Here is a 14,893-nt window from a genome sequence, read left to right on the forward strand (position 1 = left end):
TAAAAAATGGTCCGCAGGAAAGGCTCTGAGGATTCTGAGTTGACAGGCACAGTGAATATTTTGCTCCCTCAATAAGTTGCAGTGGTACTCAAACCTCATTCACTGAATGGAGTTTTCAAGCAGGTGTGTCTGCTTTGTTTTTGTTTTTTGCTTTGTCTTTTTTTTTATCGTGAAAAGCAATAGTGATATTATACCCACCAGCCTTCTCTCATATTTGTTTACACAGTTCTAAAGTTTGTTCAGGAAAAACTCATTTTCTTACTGTGCCTCATAGTGTACTTGCCGCATTACTCAGTATGCCTCCCAGCACTCTGCAGACACAATCCGAGTCTCCTCTGAAGCTCAACACTGAAATCCACCCAGAATGTCCTCAGCAGTATCCTGCCTCAGTGGAGGACACTTAACCACAAAGTGTTTCTTGGCCATTCTCTTTCTTAACTCTTTGAACATTCCAAGTCTCAAGAGACTTCATCATATTAAATGGGATGCCAGCCATTCATGTTTCAGGATGGGTTGGTGAGTTTGATGGTTCAAGGCTACCAGCTGAGTGAGATAGATGTGTCTAAAACCAGACAGAGTCAGAAAAGGTTGGACCAGCTAGGCAGTAGGAGGGGCTACCTGTCACAAAAGGATCCTGTATTCAGCTGGACTTACCTACCTACATTCTACTCAGAGAAAACAGCTCTCTATATGGAAAAACAGTGGTCAAACCACTTGCACCAGGGAAAGACTAAAACTCACTTCCAAAAAAACTTCCTCAAATAAAAACACTTATTTATAAACCGATTTCTAAGGGTTCAATGCCAGCAGATCTGGAATAGCTATTCTACATAGATGCTCAATACTTGGCTTAAAAATGTTGCTTTAGATATGAGGAAGTCCTTAATGTGGTAAGAGTACCCCATATCACCATCCAGCCCTGCTGTCTGAGGCTTTTGCTCAAGGGATTAAAAGGATTCAAGAGAGGCTCCAGGTTCATGAATGAGACCCTGAGTGGTAAAGGAAGTACATTGCCTAAGATGAGGATCAGGAAAAGACACTGCTGAAGACGTGTCACCATCACATCATTCCGGTGTCTAGGCCTCGACCTCAGTCTTGGAAATGATGCAGAGACTAAAGCAAAGGACTGTATGAACTCTAGATGAGTCTGCTATTTAAAGAGTACCCAATGGATGAAGCCAGATTTCATGAGCATGATATGCACACCAGGGTTAAGATTCATCTCAGTCTAGGACCAGTAGACACTCCTAGTCCTAAGGAAAGCCAAATCAAGATGCAATAGAGAAGCTCCCAAAAGGTAGATAACATAGGCCCAGAACAGGAATGGGGAGTTCTGCTGGGTCCCCTAAGGGCAGACCGTCTCAGAAGTCTGTAAAAATTGATTCAGAGGCAATTCTCAGAATCATCGTTTTCTACCAGTTATATCTAAAAGCCACCCCTAGGCATAGCATCTAGCTCATCTTTCCCTGCCAAGCCTTGTCACATGTGTATGGGGACCTCTCAGGAGAACATGGCTTATGTAGATTAACTCTCTCTCCCACACACTTACAAATCGCTTTTGCAAATGCTGCAAATTCAGAAGCTACCAAACAGAAAGGAAGCCAGGTGACCCCATAGCTCTTTGGCAATTTAGACCAAGGTAAGCTCACCAGGCTGGGTCAAGCTGCCTGGATCAACTTGCTTCTCTCCTACCCTCGGTCCCCATGCATTTGCGAGCAGCTTATTTTAAGAGCTGATTAGATGAGCCCTTAATAACATTAGAACTTAAATGGCCCCAGATAGGCTTTCAGCTTCTTGCCAAATTGAGACAAATGTGATATGTGGGGCACTGAGCTCCCAGCTTTGTGGCTGCTCTGGACTACAGACAGGTTCTGAAACATTTTTCCTTCTCCCCTGATACCCTGCAGCCTACAAGTGTGTTTGTTTGCCTCTTTCAGGGCCCTTTCATCTCTAAGGGGCTCGTATTCTATGTCAATGGCCTTGATGATCCTACGTTTTCAAGGAAAGTGAGATTGGTGATGAGAATCCCAAAGAGAGTTCTATATTTTAGTTTCAATAGTCTACAGGAAACCCTCTCAGTGGCCCCCATACCTTCTAGGAACTTTGAGTTCAGGAAACAACCTTTCTTGAGCGACTACTGCTCTAAGTCACTTAGTTCAACACTAACGTCAGTAATAACAGAGTTTGGGTGGGAACAACAGAAAATGAGAAGACGCATGCTTGTCTGTTGCCTAAATATATTTAGTGCCCTCTGTAAGTCATGAGTTGGTTCCTTTTCAGGAAAAACAGATATGTGGATCAAATAAATACATATAGCTTTCCAATTTAATACTCTTCTTTAATTTGAGGGTCGGGGGGAAAAGTAAAAACACAATGGGAAAAGAGTAGAAAGTCAAAAGTAATCATAAAAGGGATACACTGGTATTGAGGTAAACATATTACAAACAAACAGAACAGGTGGGCGTGTCTTCCCTCTTGTCTATTCTCACACCAGATTTGGCATCCCCAGAACATAGTGAAACTCCTAACTCAAGCTCTGCTCTGTTGGATCTGATGGTCATTTCAACTGTCCCTACGTCTATGCTTCCTTGGACATCTACAATGCAGCCTATAGCAGTTTTCGTCTTTTCAAAGGAAAGTAAACTTTGAGTTCACCCTTGCACTGGGGGAAAGAGCCTCCTGTTGAGGTGTTTCTCTGAGCAGGACCAACCCTGGGAGACAGCAAGTTAAAGATGAGGAAGCTGAGGGTCGGACAGTATGATAGACAAACCTGTTCGCCTGTTATGGCCCAAGTTACCAGTTTACCCCAGCCTTCACTCACAGATCACTGGGTGGTTTCTGGTGCATTTAAACTGTGACCAGAACCAAACATCACAGCTGAGTAGGCATGGCTTTCTTTAGCTGTGGGAGATTTCAGAAGCTCAGTAGAGGTTAGCCCCAGGATCATGTTTGATTCTATCTTAAACTCCAGTCAGTATGGGCTCAAAGACTGTTTGATGTGCAGGGCGACCAAAGAAATGTCAGGGGTCTCAGGCCCTGTGTTCAGTCCTGCACCTCTGAGAAGTTAATCACCCATCCAATTGTGATGCACTTTCATGGAGAGCACATTGCCTGAAAGGTCACTTCTCATTACAGTGCTTTGCTAGTCTTGTATTTGTGGTTTTTCTCTCAACATCTATAGCTGTGAAAAATCTGTACTGTTAGGTACATGAACTTGCCTGCCAGCCCTCTTCCCCTGTCAAACCTTAGGCTGTATACAAAGGCTTTGTTTCGTCCCATCCTCTCCTCCATCCCTTGCTTCATCCTATGTCTGTATACCCAGAAAGCTGCCTTCCTCCTTGCCAAGGCTCACTCTCCCCTGTCTTATTCCTCTCCCCCAAAGTCTGATCCAGCCACTGTCTGTTCCAATGTCTCTTTTCTTATTTATATTTTATTCTCTGTAAGCCTTTCCCCCTCCATTTAGGGAAGACTTGTTTCCATTTAAACAAAAACAGCTTTCTCTTGGTCCACTGAACCTCTGTTACCTCCTCTTATTCTAAGCTCTGTGGGAAGAAGGTTCTACATTTACATATCACATTACTTAGTCTTTAATCCCATACACAAAAGAGGTGGCTTACTCACCCACACAGTGGAGCCAATGTGACTTGGCAGAAATGCATGTAGTAAATAACATGTGCCATGAGCAGTGTGCATTCTGATCCCATGCTGCAGGGTACAGTTATAAGGAAATCAGGGATGCCTAGCCTCTGCCCCAAATGTCCAGTACTGGGATAAACGGAGAGATGGATCTGAATACAAGCTGAGAACCATCAGTTCTGTCTTCTGGACGGGAGCCAAGCAAGTTGGACAGGAGTTGTCTAGACACAAGACGGGGGAAAAGCCAGAGAAAAAGCAGAACCATCTAGGTGGAAGAAACAACATGGGAAAAGGAAGTGAGGTCACTGGGGTCCAGGTAACGTAAAATGTAGTGGGCACTGTGCCCACCAAGGCATACTGAGGGCACAGACACTATGTGACACACAAGGAACTTTAACTCCCTGTGGAGAGTAGGAGAAATGGAGGATTTAGAGCTAAGGTATGGCACAATCAAATTGCTTTTTTTAAGGAAGATCACTGCAGAGCAATAATGTGAGGGGACATGAATAGGAAGCTGATCTAACAGTTCAGACAGAAGAGGTAGGACCTGAATCCAACACAGCACTGTACATGGTTGAGCACTCCAGACTCACCTCCTCCGTTCTCCACAACTACACTGGGATAGATGATGTCTCTTCTGCCCTAAAGCCCCAGAGCATGTGTCCTGCTCTTCTTATCATGCTTACTTGATGTGTACTGCACTTATTGTTCATTTCTGTAATGTTCCTGATCAAATTGTATCGTTCTCTCCCCCTTTTCAAATTACAGTACCTTGCTCACCGAGAGCACTGAAAGAAAGGTTATTTAGTTGAATTGAATTTTCAAGAGCTTCAAACCATGAATAATTGAGGAATCAGCCATGTATAAGTGCTCATCATTTACATAATTGTGTAAACAAGCTGATAAAAAATTTTTATTTTCCCCACTACTTTTATTATCCCAGAATGTCTAACTTTGCAGCTCTCCAGGTTTCGGGGAAATAATTTTTAAAAATATGTTCTATAAGCCACACAGTTGCATCTCTCTGGGAAAGGGAAGTGGCTGGAGGGAGGGAACATGTGATTGCATTGGTTAAACATAAAGCCATGTACAAAACCCTAAGAATGACATCGCCCAAACAGACAGAATCACAGTGCACACTGAATGCTGGGAGCCACAAACAGAGTCCCGAAGGTCAATTGGCAGATACAAATTGATTAAGCTAAGTACTTACTGAAATTGCCTTGCAACATACAGATGAGAATTGATCAAAAGCAGGAGTGGTGTTTATGTTGAAAAAGCTCATGTAAAATTATCCTTTGGCATGTAGGTCATCAAAGCAAGTTTAAATTATCCATGCTTTGCCCCAGATGAAAATATCTATGCTGTGGTTTCAAAAATAGGTTGTAAATAGTTAACTGGTACTTACAGTTTTACAGTTGAGTTCCTTTATGTGTGAACTCTGTTGCCTGCCATGTTCTCTCTCTCATCTCTCCATCTCTGTATGCCAAACCAAAGCCAGCTTTGTGTGGTATCCACATTGTCACTCAAATGTTTCCTCCAGGAAACAGGAATCAGAAATCTCCCAAACCTGGCCCACATCTAGCATGTGTACTCAGTGGCTGAGTATGGCTGTCCTGTAGCGTGTGGGCAACAGAGAAGAGGAAGAGAACATGGCAGAGTGCATTAGATAAAGTGAAAGGTCAGATCAATGAGGGGAATTGGGAGAGAAGGGTAAAAGACACGGTTAGCAAGTCTTTGGGGTCATTTTGAATGGAATATAAATGTTTGTGCTTTGACCCACAGAATAAAGTACAGATAATGCTTCCTGGTTTTTGGAGAGCTTAGGATCTGGTCTCTTGATCAAATCCTAAGCCCATAAGAGAGACAAACCATCACAGGGCTTGGCAGAATATTCAGTACTGTCTGTACATCTGTACCAGAAGCCCAAACAGGACAAGTATCAGAAAACGCTTGGAGCTGATGACCAAAGAAAACTTTAGAACAAAGGTTGTACCATCAAACTGAGCCTTGAATGCATAGGGATACACACTGAAGAAGGGCATGTGAGGCTAGTACTTGGGGCTTTGGAGGAATGGGTCAGGGGATAATAAAGAGGAAGAAGGGGAAGGGAACAGAGAGAGAAAAGGTAGGCTGCAGTGATGGTGTGGTGATTTCAGAGTAACCAACATAGCTGTTTTTTTGTTTGTCTGTTTGTTTTTGTTTCCATGGGCAACTGTGCCAACCCTGGCCAAAGACCAACGGTGAAGGGAGGCAATGACTCTGTGATACTAGTCATCTCTGTGGCATTAGCCTAGAACTAGCCTGCTCTGTCTCTGTGATGGCATCATGAGACAGTCTTTCTTCAGAAGGATGTTTCTTGCCCTGGTAACCAACTTCACACCTTAAAGACTAAAATAAAAAAGACCACTTCTGACACACAGTAATTGCACATCTTTACGAAATGCAGAGTAACATTTCACCTCACATATGTACTATGTAGTGATTAGGATAATTGGTGTACCTATCACTTCGGTCTTTTATCATTTCTTTGTTTTAGAGTTTTCAAAATCCCTCTTCTAGCAGTTTTGAGACATTTAATTAATGCATGTGAACCATAGTCACCCTACTGTGCTCCAGACTACTAGGAATTATCCTTCTCATCTAATTGCACCCCATACTTGTAAGCCTCCTCTAGAAATCTGCCTCCCACATACCTGGATGCCAGAAAGAAATATTCTAGGCTCTACAGTGACATCAACCTTTCAGCCTCTACACATAAGTGAGAACCAGACTAGCACTGGCACCTGACTTCTCTAGCAATTAGATATAAAGACCCCACAGAAGATCCTCAATAAGTTTTGTGGGTTGAAAGATATGGAATCCTTTGCAAGAGAGATGAGTAAATTAAGGACACTATGCTAGATGGATTTCAAGATAATTCTCTGGCCTCCTGAAGTGTATTGTAATTGATATTGTGAAACATCCTTGCCCCGAAAATTTACCACCCTGCCGCCATCAGCCCCATGCAGATTTTTAGAAAACAAATAATACTGGCTCCACAATATTGCCTGAAATTCTGCCATATATTCTTGTCAGGGTGGAACCTGCCAGGTTCTTCTTTCAAAGCAAATATACCCCAAGATACTTGTTTATCCACACAGGAATGCTAATGATTTTAGTAGATATTTTTCTATTGTTTAAGAGTCACTGGAAGAGGAATATATACAGAGGAGATGGAGCAATGATGGTGGAAGAGGAGGGAAATGGATTTAGGACATGGTATTCCTCCAGAAAAGGCAGAGCTAAGGGTGAGCAATATGCATGGATGGACTTGGTGGATGGTCTGGATAGCTACCAGGTAAAAAATACAGTCAGAGCGAGAGAGAGAGAGAGAGAGAGAGAGAGAGAGAGAGAGAGAGAGAGAGAGAGAGAAGAGGATGAGCTTAAGGAGGGAAAGGAGGGAAGCAAAGCTGTTTGAGCCACCAAGATTGAGTCTAACATTATTGTTGACCATGTTCAAGGGCCACTGAGAAGGCTTAGCATCACCTCAGCCTGCAGCCAGAAAGAGGAGTAGCGCAGGGCAGAGCTATTTGTGAGCCTTTTCCAGGCAGTGGGCTGACTCACTCTTTGTGCAGCAAAGTCAGAGCCAGTCACAGAAACCCCACAGAAAGTTTTCATCAGACCTCGGGAGGAAAACTCCCAGAGATCTCTGCCGTAACTGTGGCCACGGGCCAAGAACAGCTACGGTTTCCTGCCGAGTCAGCAGAGAGCCCTAAAGTCAGAAGATGATTTAAGAACCATAATGATAAGAACTCTGATAATGTACTACCAGAATTCAGGCACATTGAATGTTCAGTCTAGGACTTTAAGAATCATTTCCGTTCAATAGAAATTTAGGGACCCTAGAAGTTACAGTTTGTGAATATTTTCCCTATGCTAAGTGCTGTTTGGGTTGCTTTATATTTTATACTTTATGTTTATTTACTCATTTTACTTCCCAGTAACCAAAAGTATCAGGTTCTGTTATTATTTCCAGTTTACAGCTTAGAAAATTAAGGTCTAGAAAAGGCTTAATAACAACTTTGCTTAAACCAGGCGTTGGTGGCAGATCTGGGAATCAGACCCAGAAAGTGAAAGTTCAGAGCTCTTTCACACAAGCACTGCCCTGAAAAAATCATGGAGTCGGGCACCAACATGGTGAGCGGGCTGTTCTTTGTCATTTGAGTCTTGTCACAGCGAGCCTAGTGTACACATATCACTAGTGCAATATGAATTTCTGTTACAGGAGTGGTCATGACATAGCTGGTGGGAAAGAGGCCCGGTTCCTCATGGGAGTGGAAATCTGTTCTGAAAGGGAAGCAGGACATTGTATCAGAGTACCCTAGTCCTCCCTTTTAAAAGATTTATTTATTTGTTTATAAGATTTATTTATTTATAAGTACATGGTAGCTGTTTTCAGACACACCAGAAGACAGCATCAGATCTCATTATAGATGGGTATAAGCCACCATGTGGTTGCTGGGATTTGAACTCAGGAACTTTGAAAGGGCAGTCAGTGCTCTTAACCACTGAGCCATCTCTCCTGCCCTACGCTAGCCCCATAATCAAGGATTAACACTGGATATAATGGATCTACCCTAACTGAAGAATGATAAATATCGCGATAACGACCTGAGGAGGGTAGGGTAGATGTATTCATCCTTAGGAGGTAACAGAATGATAGAATGTATTGATGAGAGTTTCATGGGATCAATGCAACAAAAATTGATGGTGAGTGTGAGGATACAGGAAGAGTAGTGATGTATGTGCTCATTCAGTAAGATGTGCTCACAGAATGCTAACTCTGGCCACATGCTAAGAGCTCCTGGAAGGAAATGAGAGCTAGTCCATCAGTAGCTTACAACTAAATGAGCAAAAAACGGCACACCATACCAGAACACCAGAAAAAGGATGGCCCTGATTGCTTTGATGAAGACACTGAAGGTCCGTCAAGGTGGTCCACAGGTAAAGCTATTTGTTACCAAGTCTGACAGTGTGAGTTCAGTCCCTCCAATCTATATAGTGGAAGGAGAAAACTGACTCTAGCCTGGGGTATGCATTCATCTTAGCCCTCTAGCTATGTGATTTTGAAAAATGAAAGAAGACATTGGCAGTTAGGTATCCTTGAGTCAGGCCACTGCAAAAGAGGCCTGCCTGTTTGGATGAGTTGTCTTAAAGATGAAGATCGTTGCTGTTTGGTGTGGAAGAAGAACTAAGAGCAGAGGAGTGAGCTGGAAATAAGAGTAACAGTGGAGATGGTGGAATTACTGTGGAAAGTGGCCGATCTTCTGCAGTTAACATTATCATGGGTCATTTGATGAAGGAAAGGAAAGGATTTCTAACACTAATGGAGATGTTGGGGTACAGGTCTAGTGTATAATGGGGATGCCTGAAGCTTTATCAAAGGTGGCCGGGGTCTTACATTGGAGAGGGGGGGTGGATAAAGATGTTAAAATTGTTATGGGAGCAATTATGATTGTAACTGAGGCAGTAATAAAGATAATGGACATGTAATTGAAAATCTGGTGGCTGTAAAGGAGATGGCGAGGGCAACCGAAATGTAGAGGGGGCGATAAGAGAGGTAATGGTGGCTGTGCGAAAGGTAATGGACTTCTAATGTAGATGGCGCTAAAAGGTAATGGAGTTGTAATGATGAGTATGAAGGTGGGGGAGCGATGGTCATCTTAATGGAAATAAGAGGGATGTGTGATGCAGGTAAGAACGGTATGCAGAGCATTCATCACCACGGCTGATGCTGTGGGTGACTAGGAAAATAATGGCCAGCTCTACCCCAAATCCTCATTAGACCAGGAGTTCTAATGGACCCAGGACAAAGATAATGGTCCTAATGGAAGCACGGACGGCTGCACGGACATCGAGGGCTTGTGATGGCATTTGCAGCAAGAGTGGGAGAGACCAACAGGGAATGGGGCTTGAGGGGGACCCTCGGGTAGGTCTTATGTGGGAGGTGAGAGAGTTTACTAGGCACAGCCCCGTGGACCCAACTTCACACAGCTGCTCTTGCTTATACCAGGCATGGAATACTTACAAAGCTAGTCCAGGACGAACAGACCTGGTGGAAACGTCAACTTGTGTTGACGATCTAAATTTCGCTATTAGCATCGGAATGTAACATACTAGATCACATGTAGTATGTCTGTGAGCAGATGTGTAAACAAGGCTGGAAACCAGGTGAGTTTTCTGAAAAGTGGATGAATGAAGCAGTTGACTATCTATATCTATCCTCTCTCTCTCTCTCTCTCTCTCTCTCTCTCTCTCTCTTTCTCTCTCTCTCCACACACACACATGCACACACACACACACATTTCCATCTATTATTTATTAATCACTTATCTATCTTGTCTCTGTTATTAATCTATCTACTCATAGGCACACATACACACCACTAACACTCCTTCTAAGTAGGAAAGCAGCTGTTCTTTTCTCCAGGGCTCAGGACTTGATTCTAAAGTCTGATGAGGAAGAGCATCTGTGCAAGCTTTGCTGTTCTTCTGTTTTGAGCTCTGGGAAGGAACTAGGGAATTACCAATACCGCCTGAACTGCTGCAGAGAGAAGCCTGGGGGAGTGACCAAAGGTCAGCCATCTACACATAAAATGACCTCAGAGCATACTGGGCATCCGGAAGACATGACCAAGATACAGTCTTACGAAGGAATGAATGAGAGGCAGTTAAATGGATTCATCACCTACCCAACCGAGGAGATGTGCAAGGAATCTAGATGTTTTCTGCCTCTGGAACCAAGAGCACCAAAACCAATGAGGAAGATACTACATTCAGACTCCTAGGTCTGGTCTCATGGAGAGACTAATTCTGTATTTTTAAAACTTGCTATGAAAAGTTACTATTTTTTTATGAAGGGTCAACCTATATTCCTTATATGGTTAGAGAAGTAATGAGGAAAGCATATTTCAGGTCAATACATCAAATCTCACTCTTGGGTGACTCTCCCCTAACAGCAGGATTTGATTATCCTCTACCTGCCTGCCTCTCCCCATCAGCCTGCCTACAGGGTCCTCTGCCCAGTGAGGAATTACACAACCGGCTTAAGCAGTCTTCCAGCAACAAATGATTTTTAATGCCAAATGGTAAATGTTAGCACAGGAATCCTATTTTTTTTTCCCCAGAATGGAAGAACGAAGCAGTACAGGAATTAAAATCTATGTGAGGGGCGTAGGAAGGAAAATGTCCAAATAGAGATTCAAATTACCTCTAATTATGAGGATGGATGTGGATTATGGAGGAGAGGGGTTGGCACCTTCAGGCTATATTTGAAAGTCTCTCCTTACCAGCCTTCAGATACACCAGTTTGCTCTTCCAGATACTCAGAGATTAAAAAATGTCTAAAACATAACAATATTCAATTTATGTTTCAAGAAGTGCAGATCATTTCTGCCTGTAGTTGACACAGAGGTTGAACACATGTTTCAATCAAAACTATTTAAAGGAAGGAATAATTGCTTAACAACGTATTAAAAATAAGACTATGCTTTTCATTCCTTTTTTAAAGTTGTGGTGTGTGTATGCATGTCTGTGTGTGTGTGTGTGTGTGTGTGTGTGTGTGTGTGTGTGTTTAAGATTTATTTATTTGATGTATGTGAGTACACTGTCACTCTCTTCAGAAGAGGGCATCAGATCCCATTACAGATGGTTGTGAGCCACCACGTGGTTCCTGGGATTGAACTTAAGACCTGTGGAAGAGCAGCCAGTGCTCTTAACTGCTGAACCATCTCACCAGCCCCTATGCTTTCTGTTCCTGAATTGAAGCAATAAAATATTTTTCAACAGCCTACCTCCTAATCCTTCCCCTTCCTTCTAACCTCCACTCTTCCCCACATCAGCAGCATACCAGAAGGTCCAAGTACAACGTCATACTTACATAAGGAGGAAATTTCAGGTCCTGTTGATGCTCCTTTGCCTTAAAGAAAACCAGAAACATATCCCACTTCCCCACTGATGATTAAGCAGTTCAATTCTATCTGGTCTACTTGGGAATCTCTCAAGACAATGACATCACATGTAGGTCCCTTCCCCTCTTTGCTTATCACCCTTTTTATGGGATGTGAACCACACAGTCCCTCCTAAAAACTTGTTATTTTCTCAGTGATGCTGACCTATTGCTTAAGAACCAGAACCTTCCCCCTGAGCCATGTTGTCATTTGTTAGTGGCTAATTGCTCGTTAACCTCCCAGGTACCTCTTGGAAGCCAGGACCTTGCCTCTGTTTGTCAGGGTGGTTCACTGGGTCCCCCTTTAATAAAATTACAATGTCAGGAAACAAATCATTTATATCAAATACAACCCCATGGCTTCCGCTCATGTTAATCATTTCAGGCAGGTGCTATTAGGTAATTCAATCACTGGGCTACGCAAAGCTGCCACTGAATTAATGAAGAATGAACTCAAATTCTAAGAAGAGATTTTCTGAATAAATGACTTTGAATAAAAATGTGGGAGCCAGGCCTGTAATCACAACACACGGCAATAATATAAAATGCATGTTAAATATAGTCTGGTCCGTCTCAGTGAATAAAACCCTTTAGGAGCCATAAGAACATATTGTGGCCACCAGCAATAATGTTTAGCATTCCACACCTTTTCTGTCACTTCCTAAAGAGCAACATAAGCTGTGGAAATCTTGAAAAGCGTACTTCAGCTTGGAATGTTGACTTATCCCCGTGATTTAAAAGAGTGTTTGGGTCTACAGCTCCATTCAGACTCTGGAATTCTCTTCCCTCTGTCTAACCCACCTGTGGGCACCCCTGTCCCTGGGATATTCTGCTTATAGCCACCGAGGAAGCTTTCTGAACCCCACATATGACCACACTACTTTGCTGAGCTCTTTCCAATCTCCTTCATATTTAATATCTTTACCGTTCTAACAAGTCACACACAACAGTTTGAGATCTGGCTTCTGCTTAACTTTCCGGCCTGATCTCATAACAGTCACTTAGTGGAGTAAGGCGTTGGCTCGCCCAATTCCGAGTAGCTACTTTCTCTCACAGAACTATGCTCTATCCCCTGCAGGAATGCCTACTTGAACCTCTCTAAAGGTTACTTCAAATCTTGCTTCCCCTTCTCTAACTCCTTCTCTACCGTATTCTTGGATTGAATTAGGACTTGATCTCCATGACTCATAAGCACCCATGAGCAGAACTCCAGTATTGATCTGAGCACTTGGCACTGTAACCCTTGGAACATAAGTCTTTCTCTCCAAATATACTGACAGCTCCTTGAGAATGAGACAGCCTAGCATTTACCCATACGTCGTTGGTGCTGAGCATGTGGTAATGCATAATAAATGGATGATGAATGAAAGAACCAGGGATGGAATATACAAAACGATGACTGAATAAATGAGAGAACCCGGCAGCGTGATTTATATGAATTCTAAGAGCCACATGTCCATATATACTCAGTATATATCTCAGCATATATTCTTTTCATAAGTGAAGATTCAGTTAAGGAATACTTAACCCAGAAGAGGTGGGTCTCCAGACAGCTAGGGAAACCATCACAATGTCTTTACCCTTGTGCTCTTCCATGAGTATAAGTGATCCCACAGCCAGCATGGGTAGGGTTCTTCCCTGCATGGGGAAACCACTGACCCCATGGTGACCCTGGGTTGCTTTCCTGGATCCCAGGCTTCCAGATGCACAGGAAAGCTCCCCAGCTCTGTACACTGGATTTGGCTTTCACAGCACTGTGGTCACCTGGCATTTGTCATGCTGTGCTTCATCAGAGAGTTAATCAGGTTTGAGTTTTTAACAATGTTCTCGTCATGCTCACTGAACTTAAAATCAAGCCTGCTCGGGCATTAGTCAGTCCTGTTCACTCAGTCTGGTAGTTCTAGCATCAAAACCTTTAGAATTTATCATCAAGGAATACTGTACATCTTTACCAAACACACTCTCATGCGTAAATCCTTTCATCTGGCAGAAGTAGATTAGGTTTAGAGACAGTGCTGCCATTGAGAAAGTGTGTGTGTGTGTGTGTGTGTGTGTGTGTGTGTGTGTTAACTTATCTTGATATTATAACACATGGCCACAGATCTGAAGGCTACAGACAATACACAGTCAATATCTTATGGTCTGTAGATCAGAACCTGGATGTCAGTCTCAGGCAAGGTGCCAGAGGGGCTACATTCTTTCTGGCGGCTCTAGGGTAAACCTGTTTCAGGGCTTCCCTCAGCTTCTATAGTTGCCCACATTCCTTGACTTGTACCCCTTCCTTCCTGTTCAAAGCCAGCATTGACTGATGGAGTCCTCTTTCCATTGCCTCACTCTCACCTCTTTTGCCTACATCTACTTTAGGTGGTTCATGGACAAATGAAAACTACCCAGCTAGTCCAGGATCACACTCATGTATCCACAGCTAACTAGCTCTCTCGCCATAAAACATAGCATATTTGCAGATTCTAATAGAGTGTGGGTATTTTGGGGGGCATCTCTCTCCCTATCAACAATCCATATGCTTCTGAACATATGAGAGGGGTCTTTTATTTAACAGCAGTATTTCCAGTGTGGATTTTATACCAGCAATGTTGAAGACACGTGGAAGCTTCTCTGCCTTATAAACACAGACTCCATTCCAGATCTTCAGAATTAGACATTTCAGTGTCCTGGGGGAACAGGTGTGTGTGTGTGTGTGTGTGTGTGTGTGTGTGTGTGGTGCGTATTGGAAGTTTAGAAAGCTGAGAAAAGGCCTTAGGCTTTACTAACAAACAGTTGTCTTTCCTAAAAGCACGTGTACAATTGTGAAAGTACCTTATGGAAGGAATCACATAGTAGCATCTTTCTTCCTTGACAGAGTTCTGAACAAACAGGTATAAGACAGGGCATGGCTCAAGTTGGGATACATTACTCAGAAGCATAAGTTTGCCTGCAGCTCTAATACCAAAGATCCTAAGGAAGAAGACTTCTGAACCAGTGATGGATAGCCTAGGTTAAGGAAGTACTCCCTACCATGTACCCCGCAGGCAGGCACAGAGCCCGTGTGGAAGGATGTCTAATAGATCTGAGAACATATGCCAGCCCTCTGTAGCTTCCAAAAGGAATCTGCACTACACACTCCGTTTCTCTTTCTAAACCCAAATTCAGACAGAGAGCCAAGGGATAGACTGGTGACAAGAGAGTCACAGTTGTCAGAACTGAGTACATGGATGAAAAATACCAGGAGAAAGAATACATGGTCCCCCTAGTAAATAACAAGTATATC

General features: G+C 43.1%; 1 protein-coding gene across 3 annotated transcripts in view; it reads left to right on the forward strand.

The window, feature by feature from the left end:
- Tnr (tenascin R) overlaps nt 1–14,893 on the forward strand; it is a 420,945-nt gene that overhangs the window by 222,784 nt on the left and 183,268 nt on the right. The gene's annotated exons all lie outside the window — the stretch shown is intronic.

The sequence above is a fragment of the Rattus norvegicus genome, chromosome 13 (genome assembly GCF_021556685.1).
Source record: "Rattus norvegicus strain SHRSP/BbbUtx chromosome 13, alternate assembly SHRSP_T2T, whole genome shotgun sequence".
Classification (NCBI taxonomy): Eukaryota; Metazoa; Chordata; class Mammalia; order Rodentia; family Muridae; genus Rattus; species Rattus norvegicus.